Source organism: Danio rerio, chromosome 14 (assembly GCF_049306965.1).
Source record: "Danio rerio strain Tuebingen ecotype United States chromosome 14, GRCz12tu, whole genome shotgun sequence".
Taxonomy (NCBI): domain Eukaryota; kingdom Metazoa; phylum Chordata; class Actinopteri; order Cypriniformes; family Danionidae; genus Danio; species Danio rerio.
Window position 1 is genome coordinate 13,243,201 of NC_133189.1, and position 20,169 is coordinate 13,263,369.

At 38.2% G+C, this 20,169-nt stretch overlaps 1 protein-coding gene across 7 annotated transcripts in view; it reads right to left on the reverse strand.

Moving 5' to 3' along the window:
• gria3b (glutamate receptor, ionotropic, AMPA 3b) overlaps nt 1-20,169 on the reverse strand; it is a 301,594-nt gene that overhangs the window by 146,569 nt on the left and 134,856 nt on the right. The gene's annotated exons all lie outside the window — the stretch shown is intronic.

Sequence of the window (20,169 nt, forward strand, 5' to 3'; positions counted from 1 at the left end):
AGTCAGGTTTCAGTCAGGTTTCAGGGCTCATCACAGTACAGAAACTGCATTAGTGAGAATAACCAATGATCTACTCTTAGCTGCTGATCAAGGGTGCATCTCGATATTAGTTCTACTCAATCTTAGTGCGGCATTTGACACCATTGACCACAATATCCTCATAAGTCTACAGGTGTCCAGGGACAAGCTCTACAATGGTTTAAGTCATACTTAACTGACTTTTACCAGTTTGTGAATATTAATGGACAGCCTTCACAAGTCAGCCCAGTAAAGTATGGGGTGCCTCAAGGGTCAGTTTTAGGCCCTTTGCTGTTTACAATTTACATGCTACCACTGGGAGACATTATTAGAAGACATGGGATCAGCTTTCACTGCTGTGCAGATGATACTCAATTATATATTTCAACTAAACCTGATGAGATGTCTGAACTGTCTAAGCTAACTGAGTGTATTAAAGATGTTAAAGACTGGATGACCAACAATTTTCTTCTCTTAAACTCGGACAAAACAGAATTATTACTTATTGAGCCTAAATCCTGTACACTCCTGTAAACTCAATCTACGATTAGAGGGATACAAAGTTAGCGTTAGCGCGACTATAAAAGATCTGGGTGTCATATTAGAGAGCAACTTAACTTTTGAAATGTCACAAAAAAACTGCCCTCTTTCATCTGAGAAATTTCACTAAATTACGAAGTATGCTATCCATCTCAGATGCAGATAAGCTAGTTCATGCTTTTATGACTCCTAGGCTGGATTACTGTAATAATCTGTTTGCTGGCTGCCCAGCATCCTCTATTAACAAACTTCAGCTAGTACAAAATGCAGCTGGCAGTTCTTACCAGGTCTAGAAAATATGATCATATCACCCCAACTTTATCCTCCTTACACTGGCTGCCTGTTAAGTTTTGTATTGAATTTAAAATATTACTTATCACCTATAAAGCTTTAAATAATCTAGCTCCTGTTTATCTAACCAACCTTCTGTCTTGCTACAATCCAACTCGCTCTTTAAGATCTCAAAACTCAGGGCTTCTGGTAGTACCTAGAATAGCAGGTGACCGCCTAGTGCGGCAGTATAGAGAGGGCGTAGTGGGTTGAGGGGGGAAGGGGTGTTTCTCCACACCACCACCAGTGTGCAGCATCTAATTCAATAATGCAAAGGCAGCCACAGGACAATGGCGCCAGTGCTGTCACCACACACCAGCTATTGGTGGAGAAGAGACTGTGATAGAGCCAATTTGATGGATGGGGATGATTGGGAGGCCATGATCATAAGGGCCGATTGAGGGACTTTGGCCAGGACACAGGGGTTACACCCCTACTCTTTACAAGAAGTGCCATGGGATTTTTATTGACCAAAAACAGTCAGGACCTCGGGTTAACGTCTCATTCAAAAGATGAAGAAGAACATAACGAAGCTCTTTGGGGGTCTTTGATTGGATAAATATTTGAGAGGACTTAATAAATTATTATTATAAATGACCACATCCTTGTTCATCTATGCCCATTAGGAGGAGTTTTGTAATAAACTGAGAATGCATGCAATTTTGGGATGTCCTGACCTTGGAGATGTGTGAATCCATTATATTACTCTGTGATGTAAATCTTGAAGTACAAATTATTTAGTTGGGACACAATTTGCTGCTGGTGGTTCTTCCTGATAGGCCTGCAGGATCCCTTTCATAATGTCCCAGGTTTTTAAGGTTTACCTTTCAACGGTGAAGTTCAAGAGGATGCAGTCAGACTGTAATTATTAATGAAATATCTGTAAATGTTTGCAAAGCTGAGAAATCTCTTAAGCTCTTTGACCGTAGTGGGTTGAGGCCAATCCGTGACTGCCTTTATCTTGGAGTCATCCATCTCAACACCTTGATGACTGATGTTGCAACCAAGAAAGCTTGTTTGCAATGAAATTTTCATTTCACAGCCTTGATATAAAAATGGTTATCTAGAAAGCAGGAGAGTACATCCTTGACCTTGAATGTTGGATGTGTCCGGATTCAGACCTGGATTAAACTAAATGTCATCAATATATGCCACTTTATTATGGTCCAGGAAATCTCTGAAAATTTCATTACTGGAAGACAGCTGGGGAATTAGTCCATATGGCATCACCAAGTATTCATAGTGGTTAGGAATATTTATCAGCCTAATTAATCAGAATCAAGTCGTATGCACTTTTGAAATCAAATTTTGTATAGATTTTGGCTTCACGTTTTTGTAGCAAAACTTAACTGTTCAATTATTTAGACTTCTGTAGTCAATGCATGGACATGGACATACCTCCACATTTCTTTTCCACAAAGAAAACTCCTGCAGCTGGTGAGGTAGTTGGAGATAAATCCAGAATCCAGGGCTTCAATGTATTCTTCCATTGCTTGAGTCTTGTTATGTTATTTTGCTCTTGGGAGGGAGGGTATTGGGTAGTACATCGATTTCATTTAAAAAAAAAAAACTAGCTGAATTTGTTATAAATGGAGGAAACTTGAGTAACTTTAATTGTATTAGGACTTGTTGTTAAAATAGTTGAGTGCTTCAAATGAGTTTATGAATATTTAGACTAATGGGTTGACTTTCAATTATGCCAAAAAAAAACCTAGGTTGTGAACAGATAACCAGGGGTAACCGAGGATAAATTCATGTCTATGTGAGTCAATGACATGACATAGAAGGAGTCTCTTGATGAAATAGACCAACATGGAGTTGAAGTAGTTGGGTTTGATGGTGAATGCCATCTCCTAGGGGTGAGTTGTTGACTGCACTGGACCTGATTGGTGGTACAAGAGGTTGAATTGGAATGTTAAATCAGTCAATTATGTCTTTGTGGATGATATTCGTGGTGGTTTTAAAATCTATTAGCACTGTTAAATACATAAGATACATAGATACATAAAATTAAATGACTTTGTAGAAATAAGTTGTTCTTAGTATCCTTTGAGCACTTTTGTTTTGTCTCTCGAGCATCCGCTTCTAGCTTTAGCCTGCTAGCATCACTAGCCAGCTAAAGCTACCAGCATCTTTCACCTACTGTTTCACTTACTGTCTTTGGTCTTCACTTTGTACAATGTCACTTGAGTGCAGGAGAAGCATTGGTGGATGCATTGGAGCTGGATCAGTGGAATCACAGATCTGTGTCCTCGAAATTAAACGAGCACAGCTCTGGGAACAACGGGCTTTGCTCAATGTCTCTGGGGCTGCAGCTCGCTCATCAGAGGTAAGTGTGCAATACAATATCAACACTCCGTCCACCTTAACAGCATGTGTTTTTCTGTCCAGACCCTGGATCTTGTCTCTTTGTCACATCCATGCTGCTTCCGCTACAGGTAACAGTGTAAGCACTCACTGCTTTCCCAGTGGTTGTGTTAAGGATGTTTCTGATAAGGTACACACTATCCTGAGTGCTAGAGAGAGCATCGGAGCTGTCACACTCCATGTGGGGACAAACAACTCTAGGACAGTAGACTTTTTGCTCTAAATCAGTGACTACTAACATGGTGTAAAGAACACAATCCGATCTTTGCTAATAACTGTAATATTTTCTGGGAGAGTCCTTGGCTTTTTCCATGATGATTGTTTGCACCCCAGCAGAGCTGGGCCTGAACTCCTGTCGGACAACATCTCCAGTTTACAACGTTCTGACTGACTAGTAAGTGAAAATTCACATTTTAGCCATATAGACTTTTGCTTGTCCTACTTAAAAAACAGTAATGCATATCTGGCTAACCCCTCTGTTCCTTGTGTCAATGAGCATATTTTTCTTTTTAAATAATACCATTATATTGCACCAAAGCAGATTACTGAAAAAACTAGCATGTAACATAGATAGGTGAAAGTGGGTGGAATTTTGAGGTATTATGAGGATGGGATTACTGCTGTGCTCTGAGTTAATGTGAAGTAAATACTTGACGGTTCTTCAGCTCCATTTGTGATATTCCTCACCCACTGACACATCAAACCCACCTATAACATTGCCACCTTTGTGGTGGCCTGCCAGACAAATTCAGTATGCCTGATGGAAGTATTCTGCCTAAGTTGATCAGGCAAAGACGATCGTTTGCTCACTCATAGGCACAACCTACAGAAGGTTGTCAGAGAGAGAGAGAGAGAGCAGCATATCAGCACAAATGGAAGCATCTGCTCATAATTCAGAGCAAATGTTTAATAAAAGTGTATGACAGATTACTGGGTCAACACAGCTCAATTGACAACTTTATAAACAAACAAGAAAAAATGGAGGACTGGGATTAGGACACATGCACAATAACTGCATGAAGACTTTCATTGCTTTAAGTAAAAGATGTAAATGGATTATGCAACTGCTCATTCCTGCAGTAAGCAGTTAAGGATTTTTCCCCTGGGTACTGATGAAGAACATTTAATTGTATAACACAACGAAAGAAAACTAAATGGATAATTAAAAATATGTGCATTTTCTATCTTTAATAATGCAAGATACGCGAGTGTGTGATTGTGTGTGTGTGTTTGTGTGAAAAAGGAACTGCAATAGCCTTCAAAGGTACAGGAAACCCTATTTTTTTTTTTTTTTAGATTTTAACAGATTTGTGTGTTGAACATCAGTTAAGACAGCATTAGCACCTGCCAGCTTTAATTGTGGGGAAAACTGGATAATTTTTAGCTTTTGTTAGCAAATTTCATCTTCCAATAATTTTTGGGGCAGGATAAAAATCAGTGACGTAGTGCAAAACTGCAAGTGGAGTGATGATGCATCGGTTTCTCTTGATTATTCATAGCAGAGTTTTTTATGCTATGAGAAGAGCCTGCTTTTTAATTATTCATGATCGCCTGTGCTTTCCGAAAGCAAAGCAGACCAGCCAAGCTAGGAGACCCAATGACTGGGTGAGACATGGGTCATATGTGAGACACGGGTCATGTGTGATCCACAGGGTTTGTAGCATGTTTTTCTCCATGATGCTGTCTGGGCTGATACAGCAAAGCCGTTGTGTTGCAGCAAGCATTTTTGTTAGGAGAGCTGTATGAGAATTGGAGAATGGCAGACTTTAACTTTTATTAGTGGAGTACCATAAAAGTTACCATTGAGACACTTTGCCTTTATCCGTGCTGCTGTGTTCGCAAATTTTCACAGACCCCATAATTTAAGGCTACTGCCACCAGAACCTGGAGAACAATCTCCAAAATGGCAAGTTGGTGGCAAGCAGAGGCAGATTACAATCATATATATATAATGTAAATGTTCCTGGACATGGCACAGGCGGTGTACACTTATTACTTACCATCATAAAATTGTGTAGTTACTCCACTTCCAACTGTTGGTCTCCAACTGTTTCCAACTATATATATATATATATATATATAGGTTTTTCTTACCCCCCACCCTTTTTTTTTTTTTACAAAATCTACAGATTTACACAGTTTTTTTGTTGTTGTTTTTTTTTTTTGCATTATTTGTATTATACACTTGAATCATTACTCCCTAAAAATCAGCCATTTAGCCTGAACGTAGTGATGAGGTGGGGTCACATATGAGCCTGTAAGTGGAAGCATTAATGAGTTTTATAGTTGAAACACCAAAAGATTAAGGACAGAAAATTAAGTTGCTACCTGCACACTTATACTATGGACATATTTCACATTATCAGTGCTCTTGACTGATGGAGCTTTAAAATCGGCTGCAATTGATGCACACAATAGCATTTGAAAACCCTGAAAACAAATTCTATATAAAAAATGTATCAAGTATGTGTGTACGTGAATAGATGTATACATATGAAAGACGTCCTAAATCTTAAAATATGAATATATTTTCCTATAAAAGACAAAACTGCCACTTCTTATAGTATAATATATAAGCTACAAAAAATGTGAGGGGAGCAGAAAGAGAAAGAGAGAAAAACACAAGATATCTATGTGACATTTGAACTCGCTCCGCTGAGTGCTCTGTTGTTCTGTAATGACGCACTGGCCACTATGCTATTGCCGCACTCTGAATCATCTGTGTAATGATGCGCAGCAGTTTATGACCAAGGAACTGTACAAAAGTGTATAAAACAGTTCAGTGCCAGGCATACTGTACAGTTAGTCCTACACACTATCGCACATTGTACAGTTGACTAAAATGCCCTGACACGAATACAAAGAGTCAAGTTTGATTTCAAAAGTTTGTTAAATAAATTAACGATTCTTTTTAACGACAACGTTGATTTAAATATACATTTGAATATGAAAAGAACTATGCACTTAAAACCCTTATTATGAGCTGTGCTGTGGTCCATCCCCTTCGGCTTCCACATGCTAAAGAGCACATGTTAAATCTTGTCTTTCAAAATCGTAAACAGTTTGAATTTTTGATTCTTGAACTTAAGGTTTCAAATTATATTACTATAACAGTTGCTGGCTGCTATAGACCTCTATTAGCAGAGAACTCTGCTCTAACTTCTTTATTTCAGATCCTGTCAGATCTTTATGCTAAAGAACTGGTAGTCCTTGAATTAAATTGGAACTGGCTGTGTTTGCCATCTAATGAATTTAAAAACTATTGAGACCCATTAAACTTTTTTCAGATTGTTGATAGTCCTACTAGGCCAAATCTAAAATGTCCAGACAAATTGTCTATAATAGATTTAATTCTTACAAATGCACTACCTAAACGTTGATCTGCATCTATTTTTGCTAATGACCACTATGTCATTGCAGCAATTAGAGAATCAAATATCCAAAAAAAAAAAAAAAAAGCGCAAATAAACTAAACATGATATGAACATTTATCTTAATAAGGCCTTGTAAAAGAGCTGAAAAACTTGCACTGGGAAAATTTTATTTTAATTCCAGATCAGATCTAGAACTAGCCTAGGGATTCTTTAATGACATTTTTACAGAAATATTAAACAAGCATGATCCTTTTAAAAGATGCAGGGTGAAGGGTAGAGACAATGCATGGTTCTCTCCAAAGGGGTTTTTCAGAAAGCAGGTTATGTGATATACCCGGGTAAGTTTGAGAGTAAGTAGATAACCTTAGCTTTAGTTCCAAAATCGGAGGTAACTTCTGGGGTATGTTAAGTAGCCAGAGCAACTTACTCTCTGAAGATAACCTGCTCCAGAGGTTAGAGGGTTAAACAGCCCCTGAAAACCATCATCTATCACATTTATCCCTAATAAGCCTGACAGCCCTGAATAAAGAGGAGTTACTGAACCATTAAAAGCATGAAGCTGCAATCACCCACAATTAAACAACCTTTCTTTATCCCTGTGTTTAAGAAGGAATACGGGATAGTAGTTAAAAGCCTGCGTTTTTTTAAAAACATGGAACATTTACACCACCCATGTTAACCATAACAGAAGTAAATTTAACCAATAGGGTAAATCCTAACCCTTCTGAACTATGGTGTCTTATTTCAGAAGGGTTGTATTTTTATGCCTGTCCATTATGTGACACTACATTTCTGTGTTGTGATCAGCAGATTTGCTGATCTCCAGATTGAGTCTGAGCTGATAAACAATTCCATGCAATTTGCACAAGCTGATTAACTTTCAGGAGATGACAAATGCATATATGCATTTTAGAACGTACGAATATAGTGCGAGTTTAGTGATAAACTGCAAAATCAGGAATGTGTAAACTCAATTGATGAAATTATTATTGTTTTTTTTTTTTATATGAACAAAGGCTGGAGCCAGTTAAAGTAATATTTTAAAACATTGGTTCAAGCTTATCATTTAACAGCAGGGATGGAGACAGTAGTTGCTTTGATCAAGGAATGGGCCATCTGCCCATTTTCCTTTTGAAGAGGCACAACTTGCAGAACAGTTTTGACCTAACCAACATTTGCCTTATGATCAATTGTCTCAGTCCCAGAGAGACACATGGGGAACAAATGATGATGACATCGTATTGGCATTTTGTGTTTTGTATTTTGTATATTTTGCTTTATATATATATATATATATATATATATATATATATATATATATATATATATATATATATATATATACACACACACACACACACACACACACACACACACACACACACAATCAAATAATCATGTTTATATTTAATATGCACTGTTGAAATATTCCAATATATGAAACCTTGCTTAATATGTATATTTGACAAGTTCACCCCTACATTTAATCTAAATAGACAAGTAGTGATCATTCTTTAGTGTGTTGTCTTAGGGGAGGGGTCTGAGCAGAATATGCCCCACCCCCCCTTTTATATATGGAATAAATTAGATTAAGGGTAAGAGGATTGGTATTGAGGAGGGATGCCAGGAAAATTTCCTAAGGTAGGAGATGAGTGAACTACAAATGTATATTATCTACATATTGTACTCATTGATGTTGTTAGCTAAATAGTTTGCACCTGAGCCAAATTGAATGATTATCTGCTTGTGTTCTTAAACTTTGTTAGTTAACACCATTTCGCAAGTTCACCCTTACATCTAATCTGAATAGAAAAATAATAAGCATTTTTTGGCATGCTGTCTAAAGGCTGATTTATACTTCTGCGTCAAACGCCGGCGTATGCTACGGCGTTGATGCATAGCCCTTCGCCGTGGCCGTCGGCGTCACAGACGTGCACCTCTCAAAAAATGTAACTACACAACGCAGCAACGCGTAGCGCAAGCTCTGTGATTGGTCGGCTTGGTAGCACTGACGAGTCTGGGCAGGACCGAGAGCCGCGCGAGTGGCGCTAGCCCAATGGAGCGATTGTTTACAAGTGTGGAGTCCTGTGAAGGAGCTCCGAATGGAAAGTTTTGTTTTATGTTTACCTCATAGTTAGAGTTCTTGCACGTCCGCCGGTTCCTGCCTCAAAATGAGCGAGTTTGAGCCTCTTGTACATCCAGGAAGTGTTCAGGAAAAGCAAACAGCAGCGAAGAAACTCGACACAGAGGAACATTAACACCTCACTGCCAACTAGCGTTTCGGAAATGTTAATGCAGACCAACAAAGACAGCGCGCAGAAGTATAATTGCACAGCTACGGGCGTTGCATGTGCCGTGGGTTGCGCCGGTCACTTGACGCAGAAGTATAAACAAGGCTTAAGGGGAGACTCTGGGTTTGGAATAAGTCCCAAACCTAGAGAACTTCTCAAAATGAAGCTTTATATTTTGTTGAGACAGCAGCTAGATCTGAATTTTTTTAGCCCTCAAAATTTTTTAAGCTATGAAAAAGGTTATAGTTCTGTTGAACCCAGGTGCTGCAAAAGACACCATTAGTCTTATGGGCTTTTTATGGCATTTAGGAGGACAGGGGAAGGATAATGAAAGAAATAAAAAGAAAATTCTCGCTGCATCTGAAGGGAGCTGTGGCTCTGCTGAATGGAAAGAGAGATAGCAGTCCAACTCGTGCACACAACACAACTAAAGAATATGGATGGAAGGCTCACACTGCGACTGAAGGAATCTGTGGTTCTGCTGCATTAGAAGAAAGAGCTCTGTCTGATGCTAGATAGGCAATATGTTGGACTCCACTACATCTGATCAAAGATGCGGCTCTGCTGCATCGGGGGAGAGGATTCCTTCTGCAATAGGATATTAGTCGCTTGTTCGTGCTTCGAATGAGGGCTCCTTATATGATTAAAGGGAGCTGTGGCTCTGCTGCACTGAAAAACGGAGCCCCATCTAATGCTTAATTTGCAAAAATAATCTGAGGGATTGACAGATATATTCTTTCTTCGATGTCAAAATGAGTGGTGGGAGAATTATCCAGCCGCTTAGCCTTATTGGGAAAAGATTATTTTAAGATGTTTTTGAAACCAGAAGTGTGTGACTGGTCGATTAGGGTCATCGATAAAGAGGGGATCCAGCACTGATTTGCATTGATTTTTTTTTCTGAATTGGAGGTGAGATAAAAAAGGCCTGATAAGGTTGGATTGGAGATATGTGTATGTATGTATGTATGATCCAAATGCAGCAAAATATATTTTAATAAACAATCAAAGAAGATCAGAAAAACATAAGAGGACAGGCAAGGTACAAAAACTGACTAAGAACGCAAAAGCAAAAAATAGAAGTACTGAGGTGAATCAAACAAAATCTAAATAGGAATCCAAAAACATAAGGATGATACTAAACAAAGTGAACAAACAAACATAACAAACAACCGAACCAAACAAGGCAAGCTAAACACAACCTCACAGGGCTTATAAGGACAGAACCAATTAGACAACAAGGAGTAAATGAAATGAAAACAAAAACCAGAACAAGGGCTAGTGCCCTCAAAAGTCCACATGAGGACACTGCAGCAGGTGTGAAATTACCCTCCCTTATGCAGGAGTGGATGTCAGACACTCCCAAACAAATTGCTATCTAGGAAGGAGGTGGAACAGAGGTGAACCAGGGGCAGGGATGGTGGGTCAGGCCAACATTAAACCAACAAGAGCAGACAAAAAAATCCTCCAAAACAGAACATGGAATTAGAGTGAGTCTATAAAGGCTAAGGTAGAGCCCAAGGAACAGATGATTAACTGAGTTTCGAAAAATTAATTCCCAGGTGGGAGGCCACCATAGTGGTACCATAGGGTGAAAGGTCAATTTCAGCCAGTCATGGGTCCACCAAGGTATTGCTGGTGGGTTTGGTGGCCACCTTTGTGGTGCAGAGAACCACGCTGATGGCATAGATGAAATATCAGTCCTCCTCCATGTGGCATAAGCTTGTTTAGGTGGTAAAGGCCCGTCGACGCTTGAGAGCGGTGGACCGCTGGCGCTTGAGGGTGAGGGCTCGCTGATAAGTTTGAGGGCGAGGGCTAGCTGATGCTTGAGGGTGAGGGCTCGCAGGTGCTTGAGGGCTCACTGGTACTTGAGGACAAGGACTCACTGGAGCTAGGCAACAAGGATTTAAAGAAACTAAAAACGAAGACTCAAATACATTTAAGAAAATGGTTCAACAAGTCTTGAAAAATCAGAATCATAAAAAAAATGGATAACAAAAGTTCCCCCAAATCTGAGGATGATGGCTCCAAAAAGGTGGTTTCATAAACAGAATCACAGCTAGTAGTAAACTCAGGCAGGAACTCAGCAGAGACATTGGACAAAAGCTCTGAACTACTGACCATCTTTGGCAAGTGCTGTAAGGTGGCCACAATCCTGGGCGTGAAATATGAACTAATGGCCATTTTGCAAAAGGGTTCAGGAGTACCAGCTTTGATTAAACAATACTCCACATCATCAGCCATCTTAGAAAGGGGTCCTGCAGCAAAAACAAACTGCAATGGAGTCTCAGGACTAAAAGTCTCCTTGGGCTGAGATTCAACACAGGCCAAAATATCAAAAAGGGAGTCAAGATGCTGGGTGAGCCTGTGTGAACTGTAGCTTAAGTTTCCTGTTCTTAGCTGACAGGTGTGGCACCTGGTCTGGACTTCTGCTGCTGTTGCTCATCTGCCTCAAGGTTTAATGTGTTGTGTGTTCAGAGATGCTCTTCTGCATACCTTAGTTGTAACAATTGGTTATTTGAGTTACTGTTGCCTTTCTATCAGCTTTAACCAATCTGGCCATTCTGCTTTATCTGGCATCATCAAGGCATTTGGCCCACAGAACTGCCACTCACTGGATATTTTCTCTTTTTTGGACCATTCTCTGTAAACCCTAGAGTTGGTTGTGCATAAAAAATCCCTGTCGATCAGCATGGAATTTAGGGTTGTAAATATATTATTGCAATTTTTTAACCTCTTAAAAAAAGCCAGTAGAAACATGAGTTTGAGAGTGCTAAAGGTATGACTAGAATAATATCCGCATCAGATAATCTGTTTACATTTTGTGAGCATAGCATAGGCCTTTCTGTATCTCAAACGTTTTTTTTTTTACTTTTGCTCCAATTCTCTTTACCCTAAACCCAGACTGACCGTTCATGGTGAAGGTAGATGCTTCGGCGTAGGGCGTAGGAGCCATCTTGTCACTGAGGGGTGAGGATGGAAATGCATCCTTGTGCGTTTATGTCACATCGCCTGTCTGATGCTGAGCGCAACTACCATATACACACCATAAGAACCTGGAATATCTCCAGCAGGCAAAACAGCTGAATCTTCGACAGGCTTGAAGATCTGTTTTTTAAATAGGTTTCAGTTCATTCTGACCTATAGACCCGAAACCAAGAATTTCAAGCCAGAAGCCTTGTCTCGAGCCTACACTCCCGAGACACAGAAAAGACATGTTTCACCCATTATTTCCAGCTTAAGGATTGTTGCTCCTCTCAGGTGGAATCTGAAACAAGTTGTCCGCACGGGCGAAACCAAGGATCCTAATCCAGGCAATGGTCTGGTGGTTGCCCTGTATGTCCCAAGTCTTACAGTGTGGTCACAAGGGTCTGTTGGCCTGTCAGCCAGGTAGCGCCCACAATCTTGAATTCCTCCAACAGCACTTTTGGTGGCCTTCCATGAAGGAGGTTGTTAAAGGTTATGTGGAGGGCTGCCCAGTATGATGCCAGGGAAAATTCATCACACCAGTGACCTCAAGGGCTTCTCCATCCCCTACCTGTTCCCCACAAGCCTTGGTCACATCTCACCATAGACTTCCAAGTTACCATCAGCCCAGGAGACAGCTGAGCCCATAATGAGCCATGTCTTCCTACATTATGTGAGCCAAATATGCCCACAACACCTCAGCCACTGGACTATCTCCTTTTGAATACCAACTTTGTTATAACTCCAATTGTTTCCTGAGGAGGAGGTGCAGGTGGGAGTTCCCTCAGGCCAACGCTTCATCCGACGCTGCTAGAAACACTTTCCTTCAAACCTTAGCATCAGGCTAATCACCATCCTCAAAAGGCTCCCACTTTCCGTGTTGGTCAAAGAGTCTGGTTGGCCAGTAAGAACCTTCTGCTTCAGGTTGAGTCCAGAAAACTCTCCCAGAAGTTAATTGAGCCATTTCGAATAACCAGGAAAGTTATTCAAAAACCCTGTTTCTTATTGTTTATTTCTTCCTCGTTCACTTAGAATCAATCCCACATTTCATGTCTTTTTATTAAAAAGACATTTTTAAAGTGCCACCCACCTACATATATTTATTTCATTTATCATTTTTTTCCCCAAATAATTTACTCATCAACATATAATGATACGTATTTTAATCTTATTTACAAAATATGAATCAATTGCATGGATGATGGATGGATGGATGGATAGATAGATAGCTGTCAGTAGGGAAAATATATATATTATTCTGAATGTACACAAACAAGAGCAGGTATAAATGTTGACCTTGTTCTATCTCACTAACTGCAGGAATGCAGCTTAAGTAATAACAGCAAAAACAAAAGCTGCAAAATCATCAATTCCTCCTCCAACAATTACCTCATGGCACAACCAATCAATAAGCATTCTTCAAAACTCATTGAGGGTTCAGTCTGGGGGAGGACAAATGGCCCCAAACACTTTCCAAAAGCTCTCTGGAACATTCAGTTATCTTAATTTTCCTCTCGCAGGCAAGCTTTTATGTAGGCAGGCCAGAACCTGGAGTGATCCCGAGGGGATACATTCAAACTAACTGGCAGCAGCATCTGTACACCTCCTGCCCTCTCAGATGCTCTGAATTTAAACCTCTATAAGCTGATCAGGGTTGGCTTTTTTCCAATTTACAACTTTTAAACACTAACCTATGCAAACAAATTAGAATGATAAGACAGATGGCAAGATGTTTATATATATATATATATATATATATATATATATATATATATATATATATATATATATATATATATATATATATATATATATAAACATGTTGCCATCTGTCTCACCATGAATACGTTTAGCATAATTTGCAAAGGACGCATATTTTAGTATCACAGTAGATCAATCAGATGCGAACAAAGAAGGGCAATTTCAAATAAAAATAAATACTGTCCAATTTAATATACATCACTGTACATTTAAGAAACTGATATAGCTAAGATGTTGATATAGGGTTTTGCATCCATATGACCATGTTATGGTTCACGTCATGGAACAGATGTGTCAAATGTGATACATTTTAGTATTTTGTACTTGAGGAGATTATAGCAGTGGTGGCTCAGAAATAGAGTTTTCCCTGAGAGGTAACCATTTTGCATGATTAAGGTTACACCACAGGTACCTTTGCGGATTGATGAGGTAGATGAAACCTTGTTTTCTGTCCCACTAGCATTTGCATTGAGTGTACCTTTATTGAAATGAGCTTTTGACAGTTGCTTATCTCACATGGGTGTAGTCCAAGATGACGAAGCAACTCAGGGTTTGTGGAAAAACCATCACCTCATGTGGCACATAAATTGATGTTTCCTCCATGATCTTAGAAGCTTGATCTTATATCTTCAGAAACATTTTTTGTTGTGCTGGTTAAAAATTTCTGTAAATATCTATACAGCAGTAGATATTAATGTGTATCCTGTCACAAAACACGATACTGTGAAGATTTTCTGTACATGGTATTTGTTGCATAGCATTTTCACAGTATGGAACAGATAATTATTATACTGTTACTATGCTAATAATTATGCAAACAACCACATTCTTCCTTGAAAGCACTTAAATTACATTTTGTTACCCAACAAGAGTATAAAAAAAAATTATATTAACGGCACAGTGACATTTGTATATTTATGTGATATATGTAGACTTAGTATTGACAATGCTATTTTATATGTTTTTTTAGATACATGGCCATTGTAAACCCACACAACTTCAACAAAGATGGCAATTCTTGAAAAAGTAAGCAGCAGCAGCTTGATGAATTCTTAGAGCATCATATTTTGAATTAGATTTAGATTTATTCAGATTGAATAAAGTTCCACTCGACAATTTTTTTTTTCTTTTTATTCAGTCTTTTCTGATTTTTTTTTTATGTTTTAGAACAGGGATGGGCAAACTTGATCCTCGAGGGCCGATGTCCCTGCAGAGTTTTGTTCCAACACTAGTCAAACACACCTGAACAAATTAATCAGTGTCTTCAAGATGACTTGAACTCTATAATGAGGTCTGTTTGCATAGGGTTGGAGCTAAACTATGCAGGACACTGGCCCTCCAGGATTAAGTTTGCCCACACCTGTTCTAGAATCATCTGTGTCAACTAGGTAAAGTAATCTATTGTTAGATTTGATGGTGTTTTTAATAGGTAAATATATTAGATGTTTAATGTTGATGAACTGGTTTCACCATTAAAAGGTGATTTCATGAGATTCAGATTACCTGTTTTAAAATGGTAGTATTTTGCACACTACACTATACAATGGTTAAAGTAACCTCACAAAAATATCTTTACATTTTATGGTGTTTTGACACTTTTGCACGTCTGAATGTATTAATTACACTTCAGCTTTGAGCATACAATGAGAATTAAAATGCATGATTTTATAAGGTATATTTTGTAGAAATGTTCAATGTCTTTGTAATTTTAAAGAATTTTTACAATAATGTTTATTCATTAATTAATTTTCTTTACAGCTTAGTAGGCTTGTCCAACGCAATCGCACGGCAAATTGTAACTTATTGAATTAGAGGCTACTTCTTATGAATTCGTACTACCTATATTGTATAATTCAGTACGATTTGCTCATTACCCAAGGAAGGTTGGGTTTAGGGATGGGGCTGAATGCCATTTTCGTACGAATTTGCGACTGAACTGACAAAATATAAAGTACTTACATTTCTTCGTGAGATCAGGCTGACACAATTATTAATATATCGACTCATCGCATGTGAACATCTCCTCAATCAATTTTGGTGGTGCAATACATTTCGCCCATATGTCAAAACCATTTCTAGCAAAACTTAACTGATTTCCATCTCAACTGGAGGTGTCAATGCCAGTATGGTTAAATAAAACAAACACATGCCTGATGGACCTATTAATTTTTTCTAATTCTTTTGCCATTTTTGTTAACATTTTTTGATAACATAATAAATGCATGCACACAAACACAATATGTTTCAAATACTTAATGCCTCATGCCTAATTATTACATTGTTAAAATGACTTTAATTTAATGCAATATTTTTAAGAATAAAATATTCTGTTCTTTGGAAGAGTGTACTTGCATTATAATGGTATTTTATGAGTAAAACTGGCCTTAAAATTACAACATTAATCGCAATAGATTTTAGTGCTATATATTGTACTAAAAAAAAATATATATTGTGACAGGCCTACGGCTTGGTCTCTTTATTAATCTGTGGTCACAACAACAGATTGGCACCGCCAACAGACTGACCCGACCAATCCAGCAAATGTTTTACACAGCGAATGCCCTTTCAGCTGTAATCCATCACTGGGAAATACCCATACACTTTCATTCACACACATGCACTATGGACAATTTAGCTTACCCAATTCACCTTTAGTAGATGTCTTTGGACTTGTGGGGGAAACCAGAGCACCCAGAGGAAACCTACACAGACCCGAGGAGAACATGCAAACTCCACACAAAAATGCCAACTGACCCAGCAGAGGCTTGAAACAGCGACCTTCTTATTGTGAGTCAACAGTGCTAAAATCTAAACCCCCGTGCTGCTCAATTTACTAATATGCAATTTTAAATTAGGTGAAACCAAAAAAGCATTATACAACAATTTAAAATATTCAATTGGGCCAGTAACATGATTGGGCAGACTTGATATTTTTTCAGTTGTCTCAACACATACTTTCTTATTGAGCCAATGTGAAAGGTTGTTTTTTCTATTTCTGAAAAAAAAAATCAGTTTGCCAAATTTCATTCAGATCTCAATGTGCTGCCAATGATGAAAATGTGCAGCAAATCCTGATAACACAACCAAATTCAGAAACATGCTGATAACACAAACACGAGTGCTCCAAATTCTTTAGTTGATGAACTTGCTTACTATTTCTGAATCCTATTTATACCATCTCACTCTTTTTGCCTCTAATAGTACAACTCTTAACACCTTAATCCTATTAGAATGTTAGAGTGACACGTTAAATGCTCTCCAGAGCCTATGAGCTTTTAAGAGATTTTAGCGGCTTAGTCTTAAGTATTTACCTCGTATGACTTACTGTACACTTTTCATTTTAGTCTTACATTTTTCAGCAGGATTTTGTTCTTTCGACAAGACTAAAGATATTTTTCCAAAATTGAATTCAGTCATGACACAAGACATAAGAAAATAAATATGTTTTAGGTAAATTATTCCTTCAATTTTATTACTAGCCATTTATTCTTTTACCTGCAATTGACAAATAACTCTTAAAGATTTATTTTGATTGCATATATTCTGACATGTCCAAACAAATACCAAAATAAATTTAGGTGAAACATTACCTCTCAGTGTTTTTTATTCTCCCACACACCCAGCACATCTTGAAAGCACTAAATAGAGAGCCACGTCACTTTTTTGTATCAGTCCAAAACAAAAAAAGTGTATCAAAACAGACTTCTTAAAAATTATTTTGTAGCACCATTTACTATATACACAAACAGTTTAATGGCATATGACAGGCATGTCATGTTCTCAGAGAGTAAAAGAGTGTTAACCACAGATCACAAGCTAGTTTTCCTCACAAGCCCCTCTGTGATCGCACTGTGAAGGCAATGCTTATAAATTATTGCATTAGCTTGACATACTCCTTATAGCAGGGCAGTAAAAGCTGTCACCATTGCCCCTTCTAAAGCTTAACTCAGCTTTATATACTCTCTGGGGGCTTGTTCCAATTCCCAGTCGGCACTGAACACCTTCAGATCAAAAAACCCAGTTCATGCTAAGACACTATAAATAACTCAAAACTCTATAATATTGTTGTCCTATCTGGAATCTGCACTTGGTGCAGCTTGCAGTATGACTGCAGACCAGAAACATATCTGAGCTATCAGCATTAGCAAGACCAGAGAGATTATTTCAATTAGATCCAGTTTAACCAATGCTTGATGATACCCCAAAAAACAGAAAGAAAAAAAACAACTGACTGAAGATGACACTGCCATAAATATATAGGTAATAAGCTGCCCAGATGCAGTCCCTTGTTCAGGTTTGTGTCAAGGAACCAAAAACAGTTCTCAGCATTTAGCTTCACATTAGTAGTAGTTTAAGGGTCAGTCGCAATGAGATACAGTATGTTGTAATGACAGATGGAAGCTTCTGGAAAGTGGCATAACCATTGAACTGAATTACGAGTTTGAGGACAATGCTGCCAAGCATGAGCAAACAAGAATCCCCAAAGGCATAAGCATGAACACACATGAAGGACTTAGCCTAGTACAGTGGCTGACAGAAGCATTATAATACATGTCCTGGGTCTAGAGTATAAGTCTCATCTGCAAAATCAGCATGCCGAAGATGCTGCAGGAACTCTATCTAGGAAGAACTCTATCTAGCAGGAACTCTATCTATCTATATTGTCAATGGGGTTTACTAGAGGAACAGAACAAGCACACACATTTCTGGGTGAGTGAGTAATGACATACTGTAGGAAGTCAAGATGTTGAGAATTTACATGCTTTAGGTAGTCTGGGGAGATTTTGTCATAATATTTTGTGGGCAAATCTTAATCACAACTGCACACTCTATCTGGGAATGCCCTCACACCCCCAGACCACCCCACTATATTAGACAGTGAGAGCGGAGAAGCTCGGAGTTTCAGCTGAAAGGTCCCTTCCAAGCCTTAACCCTTGGGTCAACAAAGACATATATGCATTGTTTTAGCACATAAACCATAAAAGATTTGAAAACTGTAAAGGGTCTATTTTTGTTTGTAAATACTCATAATTTCAACTCTTTCTATGTCCTCTGATGACATGATTGGCAAACAGATTTGTATCTGTTAATATTTGGCTCATAGACCTGAAAGACATACCTGCAAAGCCTGAAATGTGAACTTTTAAATGACCCAACTCTTTATGAAAACAAATTTTCTTTGTTTTACAAATCTGCATGGAAATACTAAAATGCAGACTTGTTTATCTGAGCTCATTGTCCCAATAATCAGTTCCAACCTCCGCTATTCAAACACAAATCATGAAGACACCTGCCTAAACTCCACAAACAAACAAACAAACAGCACTTCTGGGTAGAAAAATTTGTTTCACTTTCATTCTCAGAAATACATTGAATTTACACTAGTGCACTTTAGTTTTAAAATGACATTTTAGAATGAAAACGATCCACGTCCACACTGGAGTTTCACTTAGCATTCTAAACAGCTCTCTGTCTACACTAAAACACTGAAAATGCACATCATGTGACCACACACACACACTTTCTGGCATGCGCTGCATCTAGCCAGATAAAAGCTGTGATCTAATCTCACTATATTTGTTAAACGTGATATTTAATTAATCTTGTTGCCTTTATCTAACAACATATTCCTCGACTTTGGTCTTTTGAATCTATTACTTGTTCTTGGGTAACGTGTTTTGGCTGAGCGCAAAGATAATTAATGTAACCACGTGCATTCTGTATATTAACTGATTGCTTGCCTTTATTTCCTATAATGTATAAACTTATTGTACATTTTACTTTTATAATGGGCATTATTCATTATTAAAACTGATATTCAGCAAAAGAGAGGGTAGCCTATGTTTCATATTTTCAATGAAAATGAAAGGAGGCAGTAATGTTATGGGCTCTGTTTTGTTATGAATACGCATACAGTGAAGATGACATTCATATATACAGCACGGTGCCTCAACATTTCTGTCTTGTCAGCATGTCTGTTAAGTTGTAAATATCAAAATGAAAATAGTAGTTCCTTATATCATGTTTTCATTTTGTTGTTAAGATACTATAGTTAAATAGAGGCTAGAGGCTATAGATAAACAACATTGCCAGGATGATGTGAATGAGGTTATAAAGTACACTGTTCCCTTTGAAAATGTACCTACATGTCCTGAGTCTGTTTTCCATATCAAACTTGTAAAGTCTGAACTTACAAGAAAAGGATGCAGGACTGAACTATGTGTAGGCTTCTTAATATTGAGAAAAAAAAAGCCCCAAGCAGAGAGGCAAATGTCGGCAGCCCCACCTGCATTTTCAGATGTCTCAGTTTTCCCCCATCCCCACTGAGACGGAGCAGCAGCATTTTAGAATGAAAACGTTCTCTTTAGCATTTACAAAACACTCCGTTTAAAACATACAAAAACTCTGTCGAAGTGTAGACGGATGGCGTAACCCTAGCAAAATGTATGTGTTTTTTTAAAACTAAAACGCATTAGTGTAAACAGGGCCTTAGTAAAAGAGTCGACACTATGAGTCCATTTGAA